This window comes from Phoca vitulina, unplaced genomic scaffold (assembly GCF_004348235.1).
Source record: "Phoca vitulina isolate PV1807 unplaced genomic scaffold, GSC_HSeal_1.0 scaffold48, whole genome shotgun sequence".
NCBI classification, from domain to species: domain Eukaryota; kingdom Metazoa; phylum Chordata; class Mammalia; order Carnivora; family Phocidae; genus Phoca; species Phoca vitulina.
The window spans coordinates 5,304,658-5,328,756 of NW_022589751.1; the positions used below are offsets into that span (position 1 = coordinate 5,304,658).

At 39.4% G+C, this 24,099-nt stretch overlaps 1 pseudogene; it reads left to right on the forward strand.

The window, feature by feature from the left end:
- The first annotated feature begins 8,676 nt into the window (after positions 1-8,676).
- Positions 8,677-9,852, forward strand: LOC116649487 (annotated as a pseudogene).
- Positions 9,853-24,099: the final 14,247 nt, after the last annotated feature.

A 24,099-nucleotide genomic window follows, 5' to 3' on the forward strand; every position in this document is an offset into this window, starting at 1 on the left:
AGGAGACAGAGCTGGGCAAAGAGGCCACAGCCGCAGAGTGGTCTATCTGTCCATTCTTGGGTGTGACAAAGACATGGGGGCTTCCTGAGAGTGAAACGATCTTTGGAATGTAGCTTACCGGGTACCCTGTCCAAGAGAGGCTTGGTCACCAGGAGAGAGGACCCCATCCCCCTCCCCGCCCCTGTGAACTTGAGACTGTACTGTGAACTGTTCTGGGTGGGAGCTGAGAGGGACTTGGAGAAAGTTAAACTCCAGTGTATTTTCCACACCAAAGAACTGTGCCCTGAGGAGAACTTTCTGGGATCTCCCTGAAGAAACCACACATGTGACCCATGAACAAGACAGCCTTTAAAATACAGTGAGCACCATCTGACCACCCCAACAATCATCACTGGATTCCTTTGCTTGGGCTGCCATAACAAAACACCACAGAAATGTATTTTCTCATAGTTCTGGAGGCTGGAAGTCCAAGATCAAGGTGCCTGAAGGGTTGGTTTTATGAGGCCACTCTCCTTGGCTTTACATGGTCATCCCTCTGTGCATGTTAGCTGCTGGTGTCTCGCTGTATGTCCAAATTTCCTCTTCTTATAAGGACACCAGTGAGACAAGATTAGGGCCCACCCCAATGGCCTCATTATAAACTCATCACCTCTTTCAGGGTCTTGTCTCAAATTCAGTCACATTCTGAGGTATTGGGGTTAGGGCTTCAACATATGATTTTTGAGGAGGGACACAATTCAGCCTGTAACTCCTATAAATAAGAGACACTTGCCTCTCTGATTATCCCTCCTTCTCATCCCAATGAAAAAAGAGGGCAGAAACAGTGAAAAGTGACCCACACCCTTCTCTACTCCAAATCCTCTCACTGAGACCTGCCCTGCACTCGCAGTTTTAAGGAAGAGAATGAACATTAAACTGGATGTGAAGGGCACCTGGGTAGGTCAGTCGGGTGAGTGTCTGACTCTTGGTTTCAGCTCAGGTCATGATCCAGGGTCATGAGATCGAGCCCCACGTCAGGCTCCCTGCTGAGCGGGGAATCTACTCAAGATTCTCTCTCCCTCTGCCTCTGCCCCTCCTCCCCCACTCACACACACTCTCTCAGTAAAAAAATAAATAAATCTTGAAAAAATAAATTGGATGTGAAAAAAGTGGATGTGAGATTTAGTTTTAGACTATTCTAGACATCTTAATAATAAAAAGTGTCCAGAGGGATGCCTGGGTGGCTCAGTTGGTTAAGCATCTGCCTTTGGCTCAGGTCATGATCCCAGGGTCCTGGGATCAAGCCCTACATAGAGCTCCTTTACTCAGTGGGGAGCCTGCTTCTCCCTCTGCCTGCTGCTCCCCCAGCTTGTGCTCTCTCTCTCTCTCTCTGACAAACAAAAAAATAAAATCTTAAAAAAAAAGGGGGGGACCAGAAAGCTATGAGATCTGCCTAAGATATCATTAAGGGTCAGAAAGGAAGATTTCATGCAATATGATGGAAAGACATGATTAGGGAGAAAACCAAAACAGCTTCATATTTCTGTTCTATTGAATGTAGCCTGTTTGATAAACTGATCATAATATACATTGATATGGAAAGAAGTCCATGATATATAATTCATTGGCTGAAACAGACTGGAGAACAATATGTGTATTATGCTCCTACCTTAATTAAAACAAAATTGACAGATGTCTATTGTTCTTGGCTGCCCAACATCCTTTCCCTTGACTTTTCTAGTAACAGACACTTTCCCCAGCAATGGGTTGGGCATGTGACTCCAGCCGAGGCTCTTGTAATACCTCATGTCCTGCCTAGGGTGATTGATTAATCAACAGATTGAACCAAGTAGAAAAATGCCCTGGGATTTTTCAAGCCAGAAGAACAGGGTCCCTTTCCTCTCTGGTCACAAAGTTGTAAGGCTCAAAGCTGGGAGCTGCTAGTGGTCATATTGCCTGACTCGTGGAGAACCCAGTGTGGAAGATTAAGCTAACATGCAGGAAGACGTAGAGATGAAAGACAAAAAGAGTGATTCCTGATGATGTTCTAGTCCTGGTTTCAATCATCCTGAAGGCCAATTCTACTCTTGTCTTTCCAAAATTTGGGGTATCTGTGCCAATTAGGTCTTTCCTTTTGCTTAAGCCAGTTTGCTTTTGTTCCTATCCCTTGAAACCAAAGAATCTCAAAAATAAAAATATATGTGTTTATGTGGTATAGTTAATAGTCCATGGAAAATATCTAGAAAGATACATATAAAATTGTTAACAGTTGTTAATTCTGGTAAGTGGCATACTTCTTCTTTATGCCTTCTTGTATTATTTTAATTTCTTTATATCAACTATTTGTTACTTTTGCAATAAAACACATTTAGGAGGGGCACCTGGGAGGCTCAGTCAGTTAAGCGTCTGCCTTTGGCTCAGGTCCTGATCCCAGGGTCCTAGGATTGAGCCCTGGGTCGGTGTCCCTGCTCAGTGGGGAGTCTGTTTCTCCCTCTCCCTCTGCCTCTCCCCCACTCATGCTCTCTCTCTCTCTCAAATAAATAAATAAAATCTTTAAAAAATAAATTAAAAAATTTTTTAAAACATATTTAGTAAACAGAGAACACAAAGTAGTATATCACTGATGATAATCAAGGAAAATGTATGAATATACATTGAATAAAACTGGGAGAAGAATTTAGAATAACGGACATTTAGCTCAATATTCTCTTTGCACCCTTTCCATATAAAGTTGCTTAAACTCTTAATGCAATTTTAAAAATGTAAATCTCTGCTCTACAAAGAGGTAAAAAGAACATTAATTCTAAGATCATATAGAGAGAGCACTAAATGTGTTCAGGACAACCCAGCAATGCATATGGAAAGGACCTAATGCCATGGGTGTCAATGCGGAAAAGAGAAGAGAAGAGATGAAAGAAAAGAGAAGAGATCTGCCCTGTGGGGTCACCTCTGAGTTATGCATCCTTTCTGAGCAGAGACTCCACCTCACTCATCTTCTTCCCAATACAGCACCCAATATATTACTTGATACATTGCTGGTCCTTGTCTTAGTTATCTATCACGGCCTAACAAATTATCACAAAGCTTAGCAGCTTCAAAGACCAGCATTTAGTATCTCAGAGTTTCTGTGGGGTGCAGGAATCTGGGAATGGCTTAGCTGGGTACCTCTGACTCAGGGTGACTCACAAAGCTGTGATCCACGTATCGCCTAGGGCTGCATTTACCTCAAGGGTCAACTGAGGGTTGATCCTCTTCTAAGTTCACTTACTTGGCTTCAGGCTGGCCTCAGATTCTTGCTGGCTTCAGGCTGTCCTCAGATTCTTGCTGGACTTGCCACGTGGGCTCTTGCTAACAGGGCAGTTTGCTTTCCCCAAACCGAGAAGGTCAGGGAGCGAAGGAGGGAAGGGGAGAGGAGGGGAGAGGGGGAGACAGAGAGAGAGAGAAAGGAGAGCAGGATGGAAGTCACAGTCAACCAAGGGGGGAGGATACTACTGACATCTAGTTTGTAGAGATAAGGGATGCTGCCAAGCATCCTAAAATGCACCAGACAGCCCCCAACAACGAACACTTATCTGGCCAAAATACCAAAAGTGCTGAGGTTGAGAACCCCTGACTTTGAGTGTCGAATGTTTGCAAAGCATTTTATGTACATTTCCTCAATCCTCACACAACCCTACAAGGTAAAGAGGTATTATACCTCCATTTTATTGCTGAGGAAACTGAGGCTTTGAGAAGTTCAATGATTTGCCACCCAGCAAGCAAGTAGGGGGGCTGGATTGGAACATAGGTCAGTGTCACTCCATCACCAGGCTCCTCCCCTGGGAAACAGGAGCGGGGAGAGGCAGGAAGGGGAAAACACGGTCTGGGAGAGGGGAGGGGGGAACACTATCTCTGCCAGGAAATGTTCCAGACACCACTCTTGACATCTCATCTGAAATTTGCGATGAGGTGGGAACATAAACCTGAGCAGACTCTGTTCGAGAACAGACAGCTTAGCAAGGTCCTGGTTTGCGTCAGCGTTGAGTTGGAGCTGGGGATATCTGTGGTCTTGGGAACCCACAGTACTCACGCTGACTGCATCCTCTGCTTTTCTGCTCTGGGCCCCCAGCTGTGCCTCCAGATGAATCACTGGTGACTGCTCAGAGAGCCATGCCAAGCACCACTTCATTCTGCTTTCAATATGGTAGGCCTGGCTTCTTTCGTGCCTGGGGACACGCCACCAATTAGATCACATTATGAAACATCTGATAAATACATTTTACATTTCTTATCACTTTTATCTGAAATGTGTTCCCCAACCCAGTCCCCTTTTAAGACTTCAGGACTTATTTCCTCCTGACTCCCTCAGTCAAAGTGGGAACGTTTCATTTTCCAAAGGAGCATGTCATCCTGAGATAGATTCTCTGGCCTTAATTATGCCCTCTCAAAAGGCCTTTCCACTTGGGGAGTCACCCCTTTATCAGTGGTGCTCTTTATTTTAATAGGACTTGCTCTTTCTGGGATGGAAACATGCAAATCCAGTTTGCAATGGTTCTCAAACACCATTGGGAGGCTGATAGTACCACAAACCGTTCGAGTGTGTGAATTAAAAATTTCTAGGTGTGTGAGCATTATGCAAGCTTGTAGTTCTTATTTGAAGTTTTATATAAAAGATAAATTTGGCAAGGAGAAGATTGTTTTCTCCATCCTGGGGCTACAAGAACAGACGAACCTTTCATCAGCTGATAATCTGTAGGTGTGGGCCTGCTGGGATTTCAAAGGGCACACATTCTTTGGCCAAATATGGCCTTGGCACATGAACCAGCCTTGTAGGAGCCTTGGCTGTTGCAGCTTTAGCGTGTGACTCAGCGACTAATGTCATTTTACCTTGTTCATATCATGACCTAAACGGTCGGGTTGGGGAGGAGAGGAGGGGGAGGGAATTCTGCATTTGGGCCCCAAAGTTGCATGGCCTTACTCATCCTCCTACTCAGCTATATCCCACCAGCTACATCTAGAGACAGACAAATTCCAGGCTGGAAATGGCAGCTACCAAGTAACAAAAATGCACAAGGCCTTTAAAAATCAATAGAAAAACATAGTTAGCAGAACTAATGAGGGAACCAAAGGCAAGAGATATGTCGCTTAAATTAAATTTCCTTGGGGCACCTGGGTGGCTCAGTCAGGTGAGTGTCCAACTCTTGGTTTCGGCTCAGGTCATGATCTCAGGGTCGTGAGATCGAGTCCCATGTGGGGCTCCATGCTCAGTGGGGAGTTTGCTTGAGATTCTCTCTCTCCCTCTCCATCTGCCCCTCCCCGCCACTTGCACTCTCTCTCTCTCTCTAAAAGATAAATGAATCTTTAAAAAAATGTCCTTACAACTTGCAGCCCACTGAGAGATACCTGAAATATGCAGAGCATGACCTTCCTCAAGGAACTCAAGGCTGCCTAGTGCCTTAATGTTACATTTTGTTGAGGACTAAAAGTAACCTTGTCTTAACAGCAGCTAGCCCCTCAAGGTCCTGAAAGCCTTGCTTCCAAATTCCTTAGAGATTTATGCTAGCCCTAACCCCCACTAATTAAATATACAATGAGTCACTCCTCACAATCCCAGTGCAGCTCTCTGTCCCCAGGGTCCTGTCCCCGTGCTATAATAAAATTGCCTTTTGCACCAAAACCATCTCAAGAATTCTTTCTTAGCCATTTGCTCATGAACCCAAAACTTCAAATCACATCATGTCAACAGGACCACACAAAAAGAACAACAGATCAGGTGACACCAAGGAACTTCTTCCTTCTGTCGGGTGATTTCTGATTTCTGACTGGCTGGCATAGCTTTAGTGATCTGATTCAGGTGACCAGTTACTGGAAATTCGTTGGAAAGAAATTTTCATCGAGTGATCTTATTTTTTCCCCTTGGGTTTTTTTTTATTATTTATATATTGTATGTACAAATTTCATTACCTAGGGGTTTTCAAACTTTTTAAGCAATGATCACAGTAAGAAATTGATTGTTACAGAGTGCACACACACACACGCACCCACACATACACACGCACCCCCACACACGCACGCACCCCCCCACGCGCGCGCACCCACACACACACGCGCACCCACACACACACACGCACCTATACACAAAACAAAAAGTTCTACAAAAAAAAATCACTCTTACTATGTATGATTCCCTTTAATATTTTCATTCTATTCTATTCCAATCTAGTCCAATCTATTAAAAAATGCCTTTTGCTGCCCATTAAGTTAATTTCACAATATACTAAATGAACATGACCTGCAGCTTTAAGATATCCTATTACTTAAACTGTGCTTAAAAGAATGACAATTTATAGCATTCTGATGAAATACAAACTGTAACTAGAAAGCGAATTTTTTTTATAAATTTTTTTATTGTTATGTTAATCCCCATACATTACATCATTAGTTTTAGATATAGTGTTCCATGATTCATTGTTTGTGCATAACACCCAGTGCTCCATGCAGAACGTGCCCTCCTCAATAAGCATTTTTCAGGATTGTTTTCTGTGGGATCAGTAATGTTGCTCATCCAACTCTTCAGTGGAATTGTAATGTACCCATAATCTCACACTTTTCCAATTCTGATGATCTGTAAAAACTGCATAATTAAATCAGCCTCTTTTCTACATTCTCAGACAGGGTCTTTGGGAACTCCTTTCAAAGTGTTACACCCGGGAGGCTTGGCAAAACCAGGGGCCATGGTGTCACTTAACTCTGGTCGTGGTGTGAGTAGACATAAAGGAGTCCATACTGGAAACAGCATGCCAAGGAAGTGCTAGAGTTTAACCAGATCCACCTGGATTCAGCACCAGGGGAAGAGGGAACCAGAGAGAAGGCCAAGTAAGATGGAAGCTGTGAAAATTATGGACAGACGGAAAAAGGAGCAGGGCATAAGGCAATCCCAAACTAAAGAGTAAAAAGCTGTAAGGGTTCCTGACCCTCTTCCTGTAGCCTTGGTTAGGAGCATGCTCCAAAAGCAGTTATAGTGACATTTTATCATTTCATCCATAAATATGTCAGAATGTATTTAAAAACAAAACCAAATTCCATCATCACCCTTAAATTTTTTTAATGATTTCTTAATATTATTCAATATCCAACTATCCACAATTGCTCTAACTGTCCCATAAGTTTTTGTTTGCTTTTACATTTTGTTTTCTCTAATCAGGGTCCAAAAAATTAGAGTCATACATTTTAATTGGTTGATTTGTCTCATAATTCTTTTCATTTGTAAGTTCCCCCATTTTTTTGAGTGGTAACAAAGCAAAATCCAAGACCTCTTTATAATTGAGTCTTCCCAAGAAAATATAAATTGTTTATTTTAACTTGTTTGTTGGCTGAGCAAAATAGCTGCAGGCCTGCTTGGGGGGGAGAAAAGCTTGCTTCAAGTGATCTGGTACCAAGGGTGATGAAAACTGGTCCCACCTCACTGTCCCCCATCATTCCCGAAATCTCCTCCATTAGACTCACTCCCTTATACTTCTAAAAGGCCTCCTCTAAAACACGACTGCATTAAATCCCCTTGTATGTCACATTCTATAAACGGGAAATCTGTTAACCTCTGATATTCATCTCTGAGTTCTTTGCCAGCACAATGTTTAGAAATGAGGGCCCAGAGGAGAGCAAGCCTGGTGAGCTATCAAAGAGCCCACTCCAATTAGCAGAGTTTGAGCACTGAGTGCATTTAGAGGCCTCCTAATTTTCAGAAAATTGACAATCCATGTACTTATTGGTTTTTGTGTAATGATACATACCAGGATACGATGCTAGTTTTTCCATTTCCAGAATGAGTTTTCTTACATTCACTGGAATAAACTAACTGCTCCATTACCACTGAATGGCTGTTTCCTACCCTTCAAAAATTATAAAACGTTTCTTGGTATTCTTAAGCTAGCAAGCATCTAGAAACCACAGACTTTAGTTTTTCTTTTTTTCTTTTTCCTTTGTCATGTTGCTACTCCTTTACCTTTGCCTGGATTTGTGGGCGACATGAATGCTAGAGAAATTATCCAAGAGTAGAAGTGCCATGTGACAGCAGCCCCCCCATACAGTGGCCATGTCAACTGCTAAATCATTACCTTTATTGAGGTAATCATTTACATGACATAGACTGCTCCCATAGTAAGGGGGCACATTTCAATGAGATCTGATAAATGCAGACACTTGGGTAACCACCACCCTAGTCAAGACAGATCATAGAACATTTTCACCATCCCCCGAAGTTCCCTTATGTCACTTTGCAGTCATCTATCTCCCCCTTCCCTACTTCCAGGCAAACACTCTGTTTTCCATCAATAGAGATTGATTATGGCTCCTTTAGACTTTCGTCTAGATGGAATATACAGGATACATCTTTTGGCTTCTTTAGCTCATCCCAAGTTTTTGAGATTCACCCATGTTTTTCCATGGGTCGATACTTGTTCTTTTTTATTGCTGCAAAGGATTCTATGATATGGATACACCGTAATTTGTTTATCCATTCCCCTTTTGATAAACATTTGAATTATTTCCAGTTTTTGGCTATTTTGAATGAAGCTGCTAAAACAAATGCGTGCAAGTCTGTGTGGACATATGCTTTCAGTTCTGTTGGTAAATACCTAGGAGAGGAATTGCTGGTAAGTGTATGAGAAACTGCCAAAGTGTTTCCCAAGCAGATTGTGTCATTTTATACTCCCACCAGCGATGGATGAGGATTCCAGTTGCTCCAGCTCCTCACCAACATTTGCTGTTGTCAGTCTTCTTAATTATAGTCCTGCTAGTGCATTTGTAAAAGGATCTCACTGTAGCTGTGGTTTGCATTTCCCTCCTGATGAAAGATTTGGAGCATCTCCCCATATGTCTGTTGGCTTATTTGTGTATCTTCTTTTGTGAAGTATCCAAGTCTTTTGCTTGTTTTTATTGAGTTGTTTTCTTATTATTGACCTGTGAGAGTTCTTTCTATATTCTGGATATAATCCTTTGCCAGATTTACATATTATGAATTATTCCTCCCAGTCTGTGAGTTCCCTTTTTATTTTCTTAATGGAATCTTTCAAAGGGAAAATTTTTAAACTTTTTATGAAATCCAATATATCATTTTTTTTTAATTTTACTGTTTATTCTTTTCATGTCCTATCTAAGAAATCTTTGTCTATACCAAGATTAGAAAGATAGTCTCTTACGTTTTCTGTGAGAAGCTTCCTAGTTTTAGCCTTTGTGTTCAAATACATGATCCATTTAAAATAAATATTTGGAGAAGTCGCTGGGGTCTCAGCGGAATCTCGGACTTGTAGACGCCGAGGTGCTCTGCAAGTCGCCGTGCCTCATGGAAGCCGGAGCCGCACCTCCCACATGCCCCCCCCCCCCCCGTGCCCCCCACACCCGGGCCCCCCCCCACCCCCGCTCCCCCCCCGGCCAGCCGGGCACCTCGGATGAGAGCAGCGCCTAGACCAGCGCCGGCAGCTCAGCCTCGGGCAGCGGCTCCACCAGCTGCTGAGCCCCAGCAGCCAGGTCTCTTGGCCCGGATGGCAACCACTGCAGCTGGCGTGGCTGTGGGCTCTGCTGTGGGGCACACGATAGGTCACGCCATCACTGGGGGCTTCAGTGGAGGAGGCAATGCTGAGCCTTCAAGGCCTGACATCACTCACCAGGAGCCTCAGGGAACCCAGCCAGCACACCAGCAGCAGCAGCAGTTGGCCCATGCCACTGTGAGATGAAACGGTTTCCGGAGTGTGCCCAGAGCCGTGGTGACCTGAAGCTTTGTGAAGGTTTCAGCGAGGGGCTGCAACAGTGCAGGTCTGCAAATGGATTAGCCTAATCAAGAAGTTCAAACTGAAGATACGGAAGATCATCTCTCATAACCAAGTTAATTTAGCATAAAAATATAATTGATGGTGAATATATAAGGTGTAAAACCATCAGTTAAGCTTCTCCTTCATCATTAAATACAGCTTTCTTCAGAATTGGAATGAAAAATGTTGTTCTTACTGTAGAGAAGTTCATTGAGATGGTTTGAATTTGGGGTTGGGCAGATGTTTGTGTGCCTCCTTAAATCACCTTTTGTGATGTTCTCATTTGTGAATTAATTAGAATAAAGTGATTTTCTCCCCCCAAAAATAAAATAAAATAAAATAAAATAAATATTTGTGTGTGGCATGAAGTAACAGTAGAGGTTCATTTTTGTCCATATGAATACCCCAATTATTTCAGTACCATTTGTTTTTCTACCTTCATTGAAAATCAATACATGTGTGGGTCTGTTTCTGGAATCTCAATTCTATTCCATTTATCAAAATGTTTATCTTTATGCCAATACCATGCTCTTTTGATCACTATAGCTTTGTAAATAATTCTTGAAATTGAATAGTATAAGTCCTGCAACTTTACTCTTTGTCTTAAAAAAAAAAATTCCAGCTCATTTGCGTTTCCATATAAATTCTAGATAAGCTGTGCACAATAGAAAGCTTCCCAGTAATACAAAGGAATGAAATATTGATACATGTGAGAATATGGGTAACTCTAAATAATTATGCTGAGTGAGAGAAACCAAGCAAAAAAGAATACATACTATTTGAATCCATTTATATAAAATTCTAAAAACTGCAAAAGAATCTATACTGATAGAAAGCAGATAAGTGGTTTTCTGGAGAGGAGTCATGGAAGGGAGGTAGCAAAGAGAGACAGAAATGAGAGATGTTACAAGGGAAGGAGAAAACTTTGTATGTTCCAATCTGATGTATCCAAACTGATGGATACTTCTTGAGTGTGGTGATAGCATCATGAATATACATAAGTAATTATTTATCAGTTTCTACACTTTCCATTTTAACAGTTCATTGCATGTCAATTATACTTCAGTGAAGCTGGGGATTTTTTTAATTAGATATTGCCAAAAAATGGAGTTTTCAAAAAAAGCTTTCAAAGAATATAAATGATGAAAATTAGAAGGGTTGGGGGCTTCTCAACAGCAACACTGGAGACTAGAATACAGTAGAGAAATGGCTTCAAAAGTCCAAACGAAAATGATTTCCAACCTAAAATTCTATATCCTGCTAAGCAATAAAGCAAGAAGAGGGAATAAAATTTACAGATATGTGCAATTATTCTTTCTCAGGAAGCCTCTGTAGTGTCCACACCATCAAAACAACAAAGCAAATGAAGGAAGAGTATTATATGAGATTTTAATTTCCTAGGATCCAACACACAAGAGAGGGGAGAGGAATTCTCTGGATCATGCGAAAGAGAAAGCCCAGAATGGCAGTAGGGAGTGCAGCATTCTAAAGAGCAGGAGTTGTAACAAATCAAGTAAAAAAATAAATAAATAAAATAAAATATCAATGTGGATTTAAAAAATAATAAAAAACAAAGAGCAGGAGTTGCAAATAAATAGAAGCTCCAGGGGAGGTTTCCTTTTTTAAAAAACTAACAGGAGACTATCTCCTATGTTGTATAATGTAGGAAATTGTTTTGAGAGGCTGGTGGGGCAAGTCAGAAGCATTAGCAATAGATACAGAGAAAACAAAACCCATGATAAGAACTGGACAATTATTAATGCCAGAGCTAACAAAAAGTTGTGAAAGAAAGAAACATAACCATGGTATACTCTGATTATGGTTCAGCAGTAAATGATATTTATTTAGTCATAACACTAAAAATATTGAATATTCTTTAAAAAAAAAAACTATGATACATTGCTACTGGAAGGAAGAGAGGAAGCATGGGGAAGAGTGAACTGTGTGTGTTAAATCCTGCTGTACCATAATAGAAAATACATAGTGTATACAATTGATCTATTAAGAAATAGAGTTAAATACTTAACTTTAAATTATGCGGGTAAACACTAGGGGGGAAAAGTACATGCTTGCCTTTGGGAAGCAGGACTATGGGTGCGGGGGGTAGGACATGGTACATGGGACTCCTTTATAAATTGTTTACTATTCTTTGACTTTTAAAACCATGAGCATGTATTTTTGTTAAAAATAAAAATTAGTTAAATAACTAAAATGATTTCTGGAGACTGTATGAAAATAAAGTGACTTCTCCAGGACTCGTCTGCTTACATATATTTTATTGAGTGAATTTTTTTCTATTTATTAGTTATCAGCCTAAGTGAAGATTATAAATGAATAATACTGCTGAAATCTTCTGGAAATTTTCTACCAAATGTGTTTTATAAGTATAAAAAATGATAGATTCATCTGTGTCTTGGCCAGGGTGTGAGCTTTTTAAAAAACCAACATTAACTCTGATAGTTTTCTCTAGTGTTTTTATTCTATATATTCAATTTTTGGTTTTAGTCTTTATTATTTCCTTCTTTCTACTTAATTTGCTCTTCTTCTATTAGTTTCTTAATTTGGAAACTTAGATAATTGATTTTAACTTTTTTCTTTTTCTAAATGGTATTTGAATCTCTAAATTTCCGTTCAAGTGCTACTTTGGCTGAGTCCCAAAATTTTGATAAATTTAATTTTCATTATCATTAAGTTCAAAATATTTTCTCATTTCCTTTGTGATTTTTTTCACTGAGCTATGGATTATTGATAAATGTGCTATTTCAATATCCAAATATTTGAGGGTTTTCTAGAAAGCTTATTGTGATTGATTTCTAATTTCACTGTTATCTTAGACTATATCATTTCAATTTTTAAAAATTTCTTGAGATTTACTTTATGGTTCAGCAGAAAGCTATTTTAGTAAATGTTACACATTCACTTGAGAAGAATGAGTATTTTGTAGCTTGGGGCTGTAGTGCTTGGTAAATGTCAATTAAATAGATTTGATTGATAGTGTCATTAAGATGTTTATGTCCTGGGACACCTGGGTGGCTCAGTTGGTTAAACATCTGCCTTTGGCTCAGGTTATGATCCCAGGGTCTTGGGATCAAATCCCACATCAGGCTACTTGTTCAGCAGGGAGCCTGCTTCTCCCTCTGCCTGCTGCTCCCCCTGCTTGTGCTCTCTCTCTCTCTGACAAATAAATAAATAAAATCTTTAAGAAAAAAAGATTTTTATGTCCTTACTGATTTTTTATCTATACTCTTTTTATTACTGAATGGGAGGATATTATAATCATCAACTGTGATTGTGGATTTGTCTGTTTGGTTTTTACCTTTGGTTTTTCAGTTTTTACCTTATGAATTTTGAAGTTATTTTATTAGATGCATACATGTTTAGGATTATTGTGCCTTTCTGATGAATTACCCCTCTTCATCTCTTCTAATGCTTCTTGTCTTGAAGTCTAACTTATCTGATATTAATATAGCAATGCCAGTTTTTTTTTTATGCTTACTGTTTGCATGGTATATTTATTTCCGTTCTATTTTTATCTTTATATTCAGAGTACATCTCTTGTAGATATCACATACTAGGTTGTGTTTTTTTATCCAACAAGAAAATGTCTGCCTTTTGATTGGAGCTCAGTTCATTGACATTTAATGAAATTATCCATAAGATTAGATTTTATATATCTTCTTGCTATTTGTTTTTATTGGCCCTTTATGTTTTTTGTCCCTGTTGTTTGTTTCCTGCCTTCTTTTGGGCTAATTGAATATTTTTAGTATTTTCTCCATTGGCTTCTTAGTTATATCCCTTTTATTTTAAATGTTAAATCATTGCTCCAAGGCTAACTATATGCATCATTAACAAAGTCTATTTAGAGTCCATACTGTACTTCTTTAAACTTCACACTTCATATCTGACCTTGCACTTCCTACTTCATCCTTCCTACTTTACACCTGATACTTTTCACTTCCCATTTTGCACTTCCCAAATGTAATAAACTTACACTAATACAATTCCATTTATCACTCACCCTTGTTCTTTGTGCTACTGTTGCCATATCTTTTGCTTCTACAAGTGCTGTAAAAACCCCTCACAACATTAATTTTGCTTTAAATAGTCCATTCACTTTTAAGGATTATAAAAAGAAAAATAATATTGTCATTTAAATGTATCCTCTTATTTACTATTCCTGGGGCTCTTCTTTCCTCCTTCAGATCTGAGTTCCTTTCTGTATCATTTCTTGTTAGCCTAAAGAACATCCCTTAGGATTCCTCATGGAGCAGGTCTGTTGGTGATGGATTCTCTAAACCTTTATTTATCTGAAAATGTATTTCATTCTTTTTTTATTGCAAACTACTTTTACTAGATACAGATTGTGAGTTGACAGGGATTTTGTCTCTTTTTTTGTTTGTTTGTTTTATTTATTTATTTTTTAAGAGAGAGAGAGTGTGTGTGCACAAGTGGAGGGAGGGCCAGAGGGAAGTGAGATAGAGAATCTTAAGCAAGCTCCACCCTCAGCACGGAGCCTGATGCAGGGATCAATCTCAGGACCCTGAGATCATGACCTGAGCTAAAATCAAGAGTCAGATGCTTAACCAACTGAGTCACCCAGGCACCCCTCTTTTTTGTTTGTTTTAACCCCAGCACTTTAAATATACCATTCTATTATATTCCATTTTGTGTAAATTTTGTTTGTCTCTAGTTGGTTTCATGATGTTTTACCTTTGATTTTCAGCAGTTCAATATGTCTAAGTGTGATTTGTCTTATATTTACACTTCTTGGAGTTTGCTTCTTTCCTAGATATTTAAGCCTGTAATTGTCATTAAATTTTGGGACTTTTTGGTCATTATTTACTCAAATTTTTTTCTGTGCCTTTGTTTATGTCTTTTTCTTCTGATATTTCTATTACATGTATATTAGACCATTTGTTCCACAGGTCCTTAGGGATGTTTTTAGTCATATTTTTTTCTTTCTCTGCTTCAGATTAGAGAAGTTATGTACTTTTCAATTCTAGAATTTCTATGTGAACATTTATATATCCTTTTCTCTGCTGAAATTCCCTAGCTACTTACTCATTAAGACATAATTTTCTTTAACTCTTCCATATTTTTCACTTTTTCTCTCAAGGTATTTATAATAGCTGCTCTAAAGTTTTGTCTGGTAAATCCCACATCTGAGCCATCTTGGAGTTGGTAATCATTGACCTCTTTTGTTCTTAACTATGGACCATGTTTTCCTGTTTCCTTGCATATCTGGTAATTTTTTACTGCGTATTTGGTATCATTCACGATACTTTGTAGAGACTCTGGATTTTGTTATCATTCTTAAAAGAGTGTTTATTTTTGTCCTAGTAGGCAGATCAATTACTTGTTGATCACTTTGAACTTGTGTAAGTTGGCTTTTCATTATATTGGAGTACATCTGTTAATATCCCCTCAGCTTAGCTTGTTGTGGAGGATTGGTATTAGGTTTGTGGTTGTTTGTTTGTTTGTTTTTGGATCACGTTGAGAAACTAGGCTTTACTCTAAAGTTCAGTGCTTACTTCTTAGACATGGCCTTCCTGGTCTCAAAGCTGGATGCTTGAGGTATTAACAAGATGTTAATGCTGTCTTTCAACTCTTGTAGAGTCTCCAACATCCCCCAGTCCTGCTCAACCTTTATTATTTTTGTTTTATAATCAGTTGTGCAGCATTTGTTCTCTGGTGATCCTTGTATAGTCTTGCGCTGCATATATACAGTGCAGTCCTCAGCCAAAAATTCAGGAAGAACTCCTTCCAAAACCTCCTGCCTACTCTATACAGCTTCTCCTCTCTGGTGCCCTGCTTTGCAGATTCCAGCTGCTTCAGATATCCCAAACTCCAATCTGTTTCCTCAGCTCAACAGTACGACTGTGAGATCTAAGTACAACTTAGATCCCAGCTTTCTGTACCATAATTGGAAACACATCTCCAGGCAGAAAACTGCAAGAAGGTGAGGCTTACCTCATCCTTTGCAAGGCCTGTTTTCCCATGTTTAACAATAGTTGCCTCGTATATTTTTTCTAGTTTTATGGTTGTTTACCATGAGAGGCATAACCCAATACCAGTTATTCCTTTATAGCTACCAGCAAAAGCTAGCCAGGATTTGAATCAAAAGACCAAAAATGAAAATGTTTTCTGAATCTCTTGCATATTCTACATCCAGTTTTCCAACTCTGTAATACTCATTTTTATGGCCCATAACATGAATATAAATTTTGTAATCCATTAAGAAGTTTAATATATTCAACTTGGAAAACTAAGCCAATTGGACCAACTTGGCCATTGCAAACACCATGCTGCTCTGAGATTGGCCATTAAGGCTGAATAAGTAATCAAAAGCCCTCCTCTACCACCACTGCTCATACAGTACATTTGACTTTGGACCTTAGCTTATTGGATAGCTAATAGGGTCTGTTTGAACTTTGCATAATGGAGGAGTCTAGATAGAAAAAGGAAATATATTTGAGTCTATAAGAGGATGCACCTAGAGTTGCACAACCTCAAACAGCCTACTATTTGTGTAGAACAGGATAGTTGATGGTCTGTCAAAACATCAAAGAGAATAAACAAGAGGATAATACTACCTCATATTTGAATAGTGAATATCTTAATTGGGTCCCTAACTAACCCTCTGAAAAAAAGGCAATAAGCTCTTGTCATTCCCATTTTACAAATGAGGAAACTATGACTCAAATAAGTTCATCGGCTTGTCCAACATCACATAGGTAGATGATGACAGAATTCAGAAAGGCAAAATCACTGTGAGTAAATTTACTGCTTATGCCCTAATACATAGGCACCTCAGGCCAGCCCTGCAAATGGACGGAAATCACAGCCAACTATGAGGTATAATTTGAGAGATGCCAAATCGTTCACCGCCTAACTTATCAGAGCCTAAAATTTCAGCATTAGTCATTAATTTTAGCTTGAGCCATCAATGGCCTGCTAAAATGGAAACCTAATTACCTTGCATTTCTACAGCAAGTCACAATTTTCCAAATGTGATTTACCTTTGAAAATAAAACCTAACATTTATTATGAGCACTCTGTTATGGTAGGCACTACTTTAAGTGTTTTGTGTATTTTGACTGTTTTTATCTATACAATAAGAGAAGAGTATTATAAATATCTCCATTTTAAATATGAAGAAACTAGAGATGCCTAGGTGGTTCAGTCAGTTAAGCACCCAACTCTTGGTTTTGTCTCAGGTCATCAGGTCATGATCTCATGGTGGTGAGATGGAGCCCTGTGTTGGGCTCCACACTTAGCAGGGAGTCTGCTTGAGATTCTCTCTCTCTCTCTCTCTGCCCCTTCCCCCTCTAAAATAAATAAATAAACTTTAAAAATAATAAATAAATAAATATGAAGAAACTAAAGTATAAAAAGATTAAATGTCTTGCCTAAGGTCATACAATTAGAAAGTACAGAAGTTAGGATTTGAATCTAGATTCAGAGTTCTTGCTTTTAACCATTCAACTATTTCTTATGCTATCAGATCCAAGCCAAAGCCCTGCAAGATAAAGGCATTATTAAACCACCTTTTATAGAAAATTTAAGTGATTTACCCAAGTTTCCCCAACTAATTATTAGTTGATTCCTGACTAATTCTGGTAATCACTTCTCCTAATCAACTCTTATAATATATTAAGACAGAGGATTACTGGCCAAGTCCTTATCAGTAAAAAGAGAGATTGGGGCAAAGATAACTCCATTTTGATGAAATCTAAAGTAAGATATTCTGAGAAGCTAAAAAAAGCAGACTTGAGAATTTTTGAACCCCCAGATGGTGATGAGAAATATTCCTTTATTCTACAAATACTTAAGGGTTCCCTAACTACATTAAGCACTCTTCTTGGTACAGGAGTCTACCTATAAACAAAACAAACAAAAATTGCTACTTTCATAGAATTTACATTCTAGTAGAATATAAGAAAATATTGATGATGATGATAGAGAAGAATTACTTTGAAAATAAAGAGAAACAATATAAAGCAGAATTATAAATGAATTCAACTGAATTTTTTTTTTCAAATCTACTCCTTCTTCAGTAACTCATTTATTTCCCACACGCTTCTTCCCAGAAACAACCCACTGATATGTAAAATGTTGGTAACTTGAGATTTTTCAAAATACGACATCAACTTATTGTTGGTATAAATTACAGACAATCAAAGGAAGTGAGAAGTCCCCCCTCGCCGCCAGTAATTAGAGGATCAGATGGAGCTGTAAAGACAGATTTTACAGCTTGTTAGAGCACATACAATCTTTGAGAAAGTTGCCCCACCTTAAAAAAGTCTTCTAAGATTCTTTCTTTTTAAAGTCCTCTTTTAGGGATGCCTGGCTGGCTCAGTTGGTACACCATGCGACTCTTGATCTCGGGCTTGGAAGTGCAAGCCCCATGTTGGGTGCAGAGATTACTTAAATATAAAATCTTTAAAATAAATAAAGTCCTCTTTTAGGTTATTGGAGATTCTTACTGCTAAAAAGTGGAATGCTGGCAGCGAGAACAAGTGAGGACCACCGAGGGGGGGGAAGGCTGAGAAAGTACGTCTAGTCCCGAGCAAACTCTCTTCACCACCATCTCTTTAACAGAGGTCTATCTTCTCCAGGTTTCTACTTGGGTTTACTTTAACAAACTCATCAGAGCTGATGAGGGACGAATTCTTAGTGCAGGGTGGAAAAACCTCTGCTTTGATTCTTTAGCCTGAGTTGCTAGGCAACAGCTGTTCCCACGCTGAGGGAGCTGAGGCAGCAATTGCTTTTCTCAGTAGTTGTCAATCATGTGCACCAAGCAAGCGCCTCCAGGAAAAGCTTATTTTTCTCCTCTCTTTTGCTGGCCACATCCACATCAGTTTTGTGGGATCTCTTCGGGACCATGCTTAACTTTCAGGGATCCGTGACTACCAAAACCATTTCATTCCCATAGTTCAGAAAGGTGTTCTCCTCTCCCCCAAAACAATGCCTCTGCTCAACCAAGACAGCTTGAAATTATCAGAGGGTTTCAGTCTTTGGGACCAAAGATTCTATTTTACACTGAAATGCAAATCTAGTCCCTGTCATTGACAGGTTTGGGTGAATGAATTTCTCAATTCACTTCCACTGGAAAGGTGAGTGTGGTAGAGGTGAGAGGAGGTGAGCAGAAGAGTAATAGCAAGGGAGGAGTAGGGAGAGGAAGAGGCATTGACAAAAGGAGCAAAGAATCCAGGAAGGGAAGCTGGAATCACTGATGACAAATCTGTCAGCTCCTTGGTTTCCCCAAGGGCTGGTCTTGTACTTGGTCGCTAGGCCATAGTACTAAACAAGAGCCTGAGCAGCATCCTCCTGTCCAACTATGTAAATCAGAAATAGAAACTATAGGTCAAGATGGAGCTGTGTGGGGGAGATGCTGGGATGTGCTGCCAGGATCGCCAATTACTCCCAGCAGCTGGGACTCCACCCTCAGCCATCAGCCCCGTTCAGGGACCTTGGCTGAAGGAAACTGCCCGACCAAGATCATCTCTCCTTCCCAAGGAATCCTCCATCTAGTGACTGATTAACATGATGGGATAAAGACCCCACCTGTGACATGTCAGCAGTTTCATTCCATCTTCATAACTCCCCATTTGGTTGCTTGAGGAGACATCTGTTAAGACTACATCACAGCTCAACTTCTCCCTCTGCCCAGTCTTATTTCCTTTCCTTTTTTTCAAAAGAGTTGATTTCAAAAGTACACCCTAAAAAATCTGCATGCCAATCTCCATCTCAGGGTCTGCTTCCTGGAAACCCCAAACTACAATAACCAGGCTGAGAGGCTTCAATTTCCCAGATGAAGATAACCACATTCTACACTGTTACATAAATGAAAAGAGTAGGATGTCTCGGGCTGCTGTACATAGCTGCCTACCACACTGTTTCGGCTGAAACTGGGTAATTTGGCTCAATGACATCAAGTAACCCAAACAGGCCCAGAGAAGTCTTCTTGTTTCCCTGAGGGAGGTCCTGGAAGCTTAGCTTCTCAGACATTAGACAACAACAAAAAACAGGTGATCCATTTCATTCAACAAGCATTCACTGAGTATGAACTCTTCATCGAGCATGAAATTATTGCTGCCATCGTTGTCACTGTCATCACCATCATCATTGTCATCTGTCCTTGTTGTTGTTACTATTTGGTATTTCAGGCAAATCTCCTGACCTGGTCCTTCAGAAACTGGAAAACAAATCACTCTCCATTCGTGGTCCCATTAGGGCTTCACAGACAAAGATGACACACCCTTTTGGTCGCCATATTTGCTGAGAGAAGTATACTTTGTTTTCAAACTGTCCACTTGTAGACATTTCCCCTCTTCTTGGTCATCCCAATTGCCCTTCTTTGGAATTGCTTCACTTCTGCTGGGAATTTTTGAGTCTTAGTGATCCCATATGTTTCCTATGGCTGAACTAGAATTTTGAACCCAGGTAAGATTGTACTCTTTTGGTTTGCTTCCGGTGGTCTCACTGAGGATATCCAGCCAGCCTCCATGGTAAAGCTATTCACTGGGTCAGAGTGACTTTCGGGCTTCTCTGGACATATCTGATAGTTCATGGTCCATCTCCATAAGCAAAATTTGAACCATTATATTTTCTCACACACTGCTTTACATTTGCCCTCACTGACACTCAGCTGTTCATTTTCTTGTGAGATCTCTATGATTACCTTTGCTGGCTGACACTTCACTCCCTCAAACAATTTAATATCTCTTGTAAACTTTGAAACTTGACTACAGATGGTTTTTGCTAGTAATGTTCCTAATCATGAGAAATAATTAGTTCTGCTCTGATCCTTCGGGATTCCATTATTTAGACTTCCATTATGTGCCATATTCTTACCTTTTGTTTCTTGCCTTTTTGTTATTTTTTCTTCACCAAATAATCCCACAGATTCCATGATGATGCATATTGGGGACTGACAGTGTGGTGGCAACCACAGAGCTACCTTAAGATATGTGCTGATTCCGGTATTCCATGGAAGAACATGCCACTCATTGGTTGGTTAGTCCTTAGCCAAAAGAAGCTGGGAAGGCCTGGGTAATAACATGGCTAAAGCAGAGTCCCCAGTCTTTCTGAGTCCAGGCTTAGGCTCAGTCCACATCTTCCTTTAGTCCTACAGTGGGTTCTGAAGTCCTTCATTGGTTCTAAACCTGCTTCACTTTCTGGTTGTGACCTGACCAATCTCAGTGTCCTGGGTATGACCTCTTTTGCCTTCCTCAGGTTGAATTCACTCCCTAGTGATTCCAAATACACTCAGAATAACCACAGGCTACAAAGGTTCTTGTGAAATTACCATCTTTGGGATGTGGTCAAGTTATCTTAGGAACAATGAGATCAATAACTTCCACTGTAGACAGGAATAACAGTGTAAAACATCATTATTGCATTAAGCTGTGATGAGTTAGCAACAGTGTTACTTTTCAAACATACTTTGGACAAAATCTTGGAATTCTACTACTTATTAGAGACTGTGAGCAATAATGTGTGCATAATTTACAGCATCACAAGAAACAAAAGCATCTGTTCTTTCATATTGATCCATGAAGAACTGGGAAAGGGGGCATTTTATAAGGTATGAATATAAAAGCTCTATTCTTCCTGACTGTGAATCATATCTCTAAATATAGACTTGCATGTGTGTGCATGCACACAATTATGGCATCTTCCCCGTTGACTCAAAGGATTTTATTTCAACTTCTCATTTCTAAGATGTTGCTGTTCTTTCCTATTCCCACATGCCTGAGTCACACACCCCTCTTTTACCCCCTGGAAGGTAACAGGGACATATTTACACAATCAAAGTACAGGGTATTTTTAGGAATAAGCTACTAAAGTTAGCCTTCTTGAATCAAAACAATCATCATATTTCAGGACAAAGCTTCTCATCCAATGACTTCCTATAAGGCGGCATGCAATGCATGCATCTTGAATCACAGGTATTGAAAACCTAACTGGGATTCAATGCTTTGTTCTTGTAAATTTCTACATATACTACAAATTTATTCAAGCCATTGGTAACAATAAATAGGTAGAGAGATAGATAAATAGATACACAAATGGATAGCTATAGACAGGTGAGCCCTTGTGGATTCTAGTTTATATGTTTGGGTGCTTTCTCTTCAGTCATTTGACTTGATAATCTGCCTGTGCTTAAAATTGACTGAGGGTCATCTACTTCTGTTTTCTTAGAGAAAGAGATGGAGAGAGAGTGCGTGAGCTGAGGGGAGGAGTGGAGAAGGAGGGGAGGAGGGAGAGGGAAAGAGAATCTTAAGCAGGCTCCATGCTCAGCGTGGAGCCCAACTCAGGGCTCAATCTCACAACACTGAGATCATGACCTGAGCAGAAATCAAGAGTCAGACACTTAACAGACTGAGCCACCCAGGCACCTCTATCTATTTTTATTTTATTGTTAATATTATTCCATAGGACATACAATGCCACATGGTTGAATGGTAGAAAGCTGGCAGTTCAATTACTTGGCATATAACAATATATACGGCTGTAGTAAACGGAAAAGTTTTTAATTTAACCAAGTCTACAGACAGGGAGTTTTTGGACCTATGAGTAAAAAGGATGTCCTGCTGGTCTATGAGATTGACTTCACTACTAAGACTAAGTAATGAACACTTACAAGAACCGGGCATTAACACCCTGTTATGGATGGTAGCACTAAGTCCTCTCCACTCTAGGCAAATCCTGTCCTACTCCACCCCCAGTCTGGCAAAATAATGAGAAGCATAGACTCATAAGGTTATATTGGAGAGTGGTAGGATTAAAAAACAGAATTTGGGTCTGGGAATTCTTAATTTTCTATTTAAGTACAAGGGTCATCATTTTTTCCTTGTTCTTTCCTAGGAAATAAAATTTCAAAGAAATGGCAATTAACTAGGATTGACTCTAGGATTATTCACTATCAATAACATTATAATGGGATTGTGCAATTAATATTTCCTTCCACTTCATGCCACTTAGAAGTGTTCAATGATCATTTCTGTTATTTTCCAGTGTCTTATACACTAAAGGATGAGATTTCTTTTTTACTACTACTACTTTTTTTCTTCCTCCCTTCCTTCCTTTTACTGAAACTTAAGTAATTTTTATGTGATTTTCATGGCCAATTCTATGTAAGTAAAGAGAGCTACAAAGAGAAAACTTTGTTCAGCATGAACATTTTTTGTTACACTCAGAGCTGTTTGTTCTTTTGGCATTTTCTGAATACAGCTGAAGAGACAGTGTGTCTATCAGCATGTGGTCTGTAGCCCACTGCCAGACCACAGTGTTATTCCAAGCATTTGGAGATTTGAGTAAATGAAAGTTTTCCCTTTTTAGTTTCATATATTACCTTAATTATTTAGAAGAAAGGAAGGGAGAACACAGTTGCCCTATGCCAGTCACTTTCATATGCAGTAAGATTCTCTTTATCACTTTTGTCTGCTGTTTGGCTATTTATATGCTCTTGCTTTGAGAGCTGAAAACTGACTTGTGAAAGCTAAATATTATTAAATTATTTCAAGCTTCCAAAATTATCTTAACTATTGAAACAATAATAAACATAGTCACAAGAACCTTTTCTCTCACACACAATTTTTGAGACTCGTCCTATATATGCAGTTAATAATAATAAAAAAAAAATTCCTTCAGTGTCCAGCTTTAGACTGGGGTGGGGGGCATGTTTCATTGTATAGGTCTGAGGAGCCGGCGGCAGGAGGGCATTGTGTACAGAGTGCATATGCCAGGGAAGGAAATCTGCTTGTTGAGGCTCAAAGAACACAGACCAGTGGTCAACAGATCTAGGTTCGAGACTTGACTCTGCCATTCTCTTGGGCAAGTAAATTCCCTCACCAAATTTCACTTGTTTCATCGTATGTTAAAGACTCTTAGATCTACAGTGGTTTTGTAAACTTCTGTTTGTATTCATACAAATTTTTATTGTAAACATTCATTGAATGTCATTTGGTTCATAAAGACCGATGACTATATCTTCATTGAGGAAATTACACACGATCGAAATAAAAGTATTCAGTGGATTTTTTCTTTACCATTTATTGCGCTTTCTCTTCAATTCTACATTAATATTACAATCACTCTTTTCTTTTTCTTAACCATTTTGATTGAGGCTTATTGACTTATTGAGGGTATAAACATGGAACAGCTTTATTATACAAATAACCGTTATCAGTTAAGCTCAATAGACTCTTTATAATATTTCAGTCTGATCTCATAACTTCCAGTGTCCATTAGGTTAATGAAGTTTTCCAGTCATAATAATAATCTCTTCTCCTCCTCCAGGCACAGGCTAGAGTTGGTGAGAAAGGGT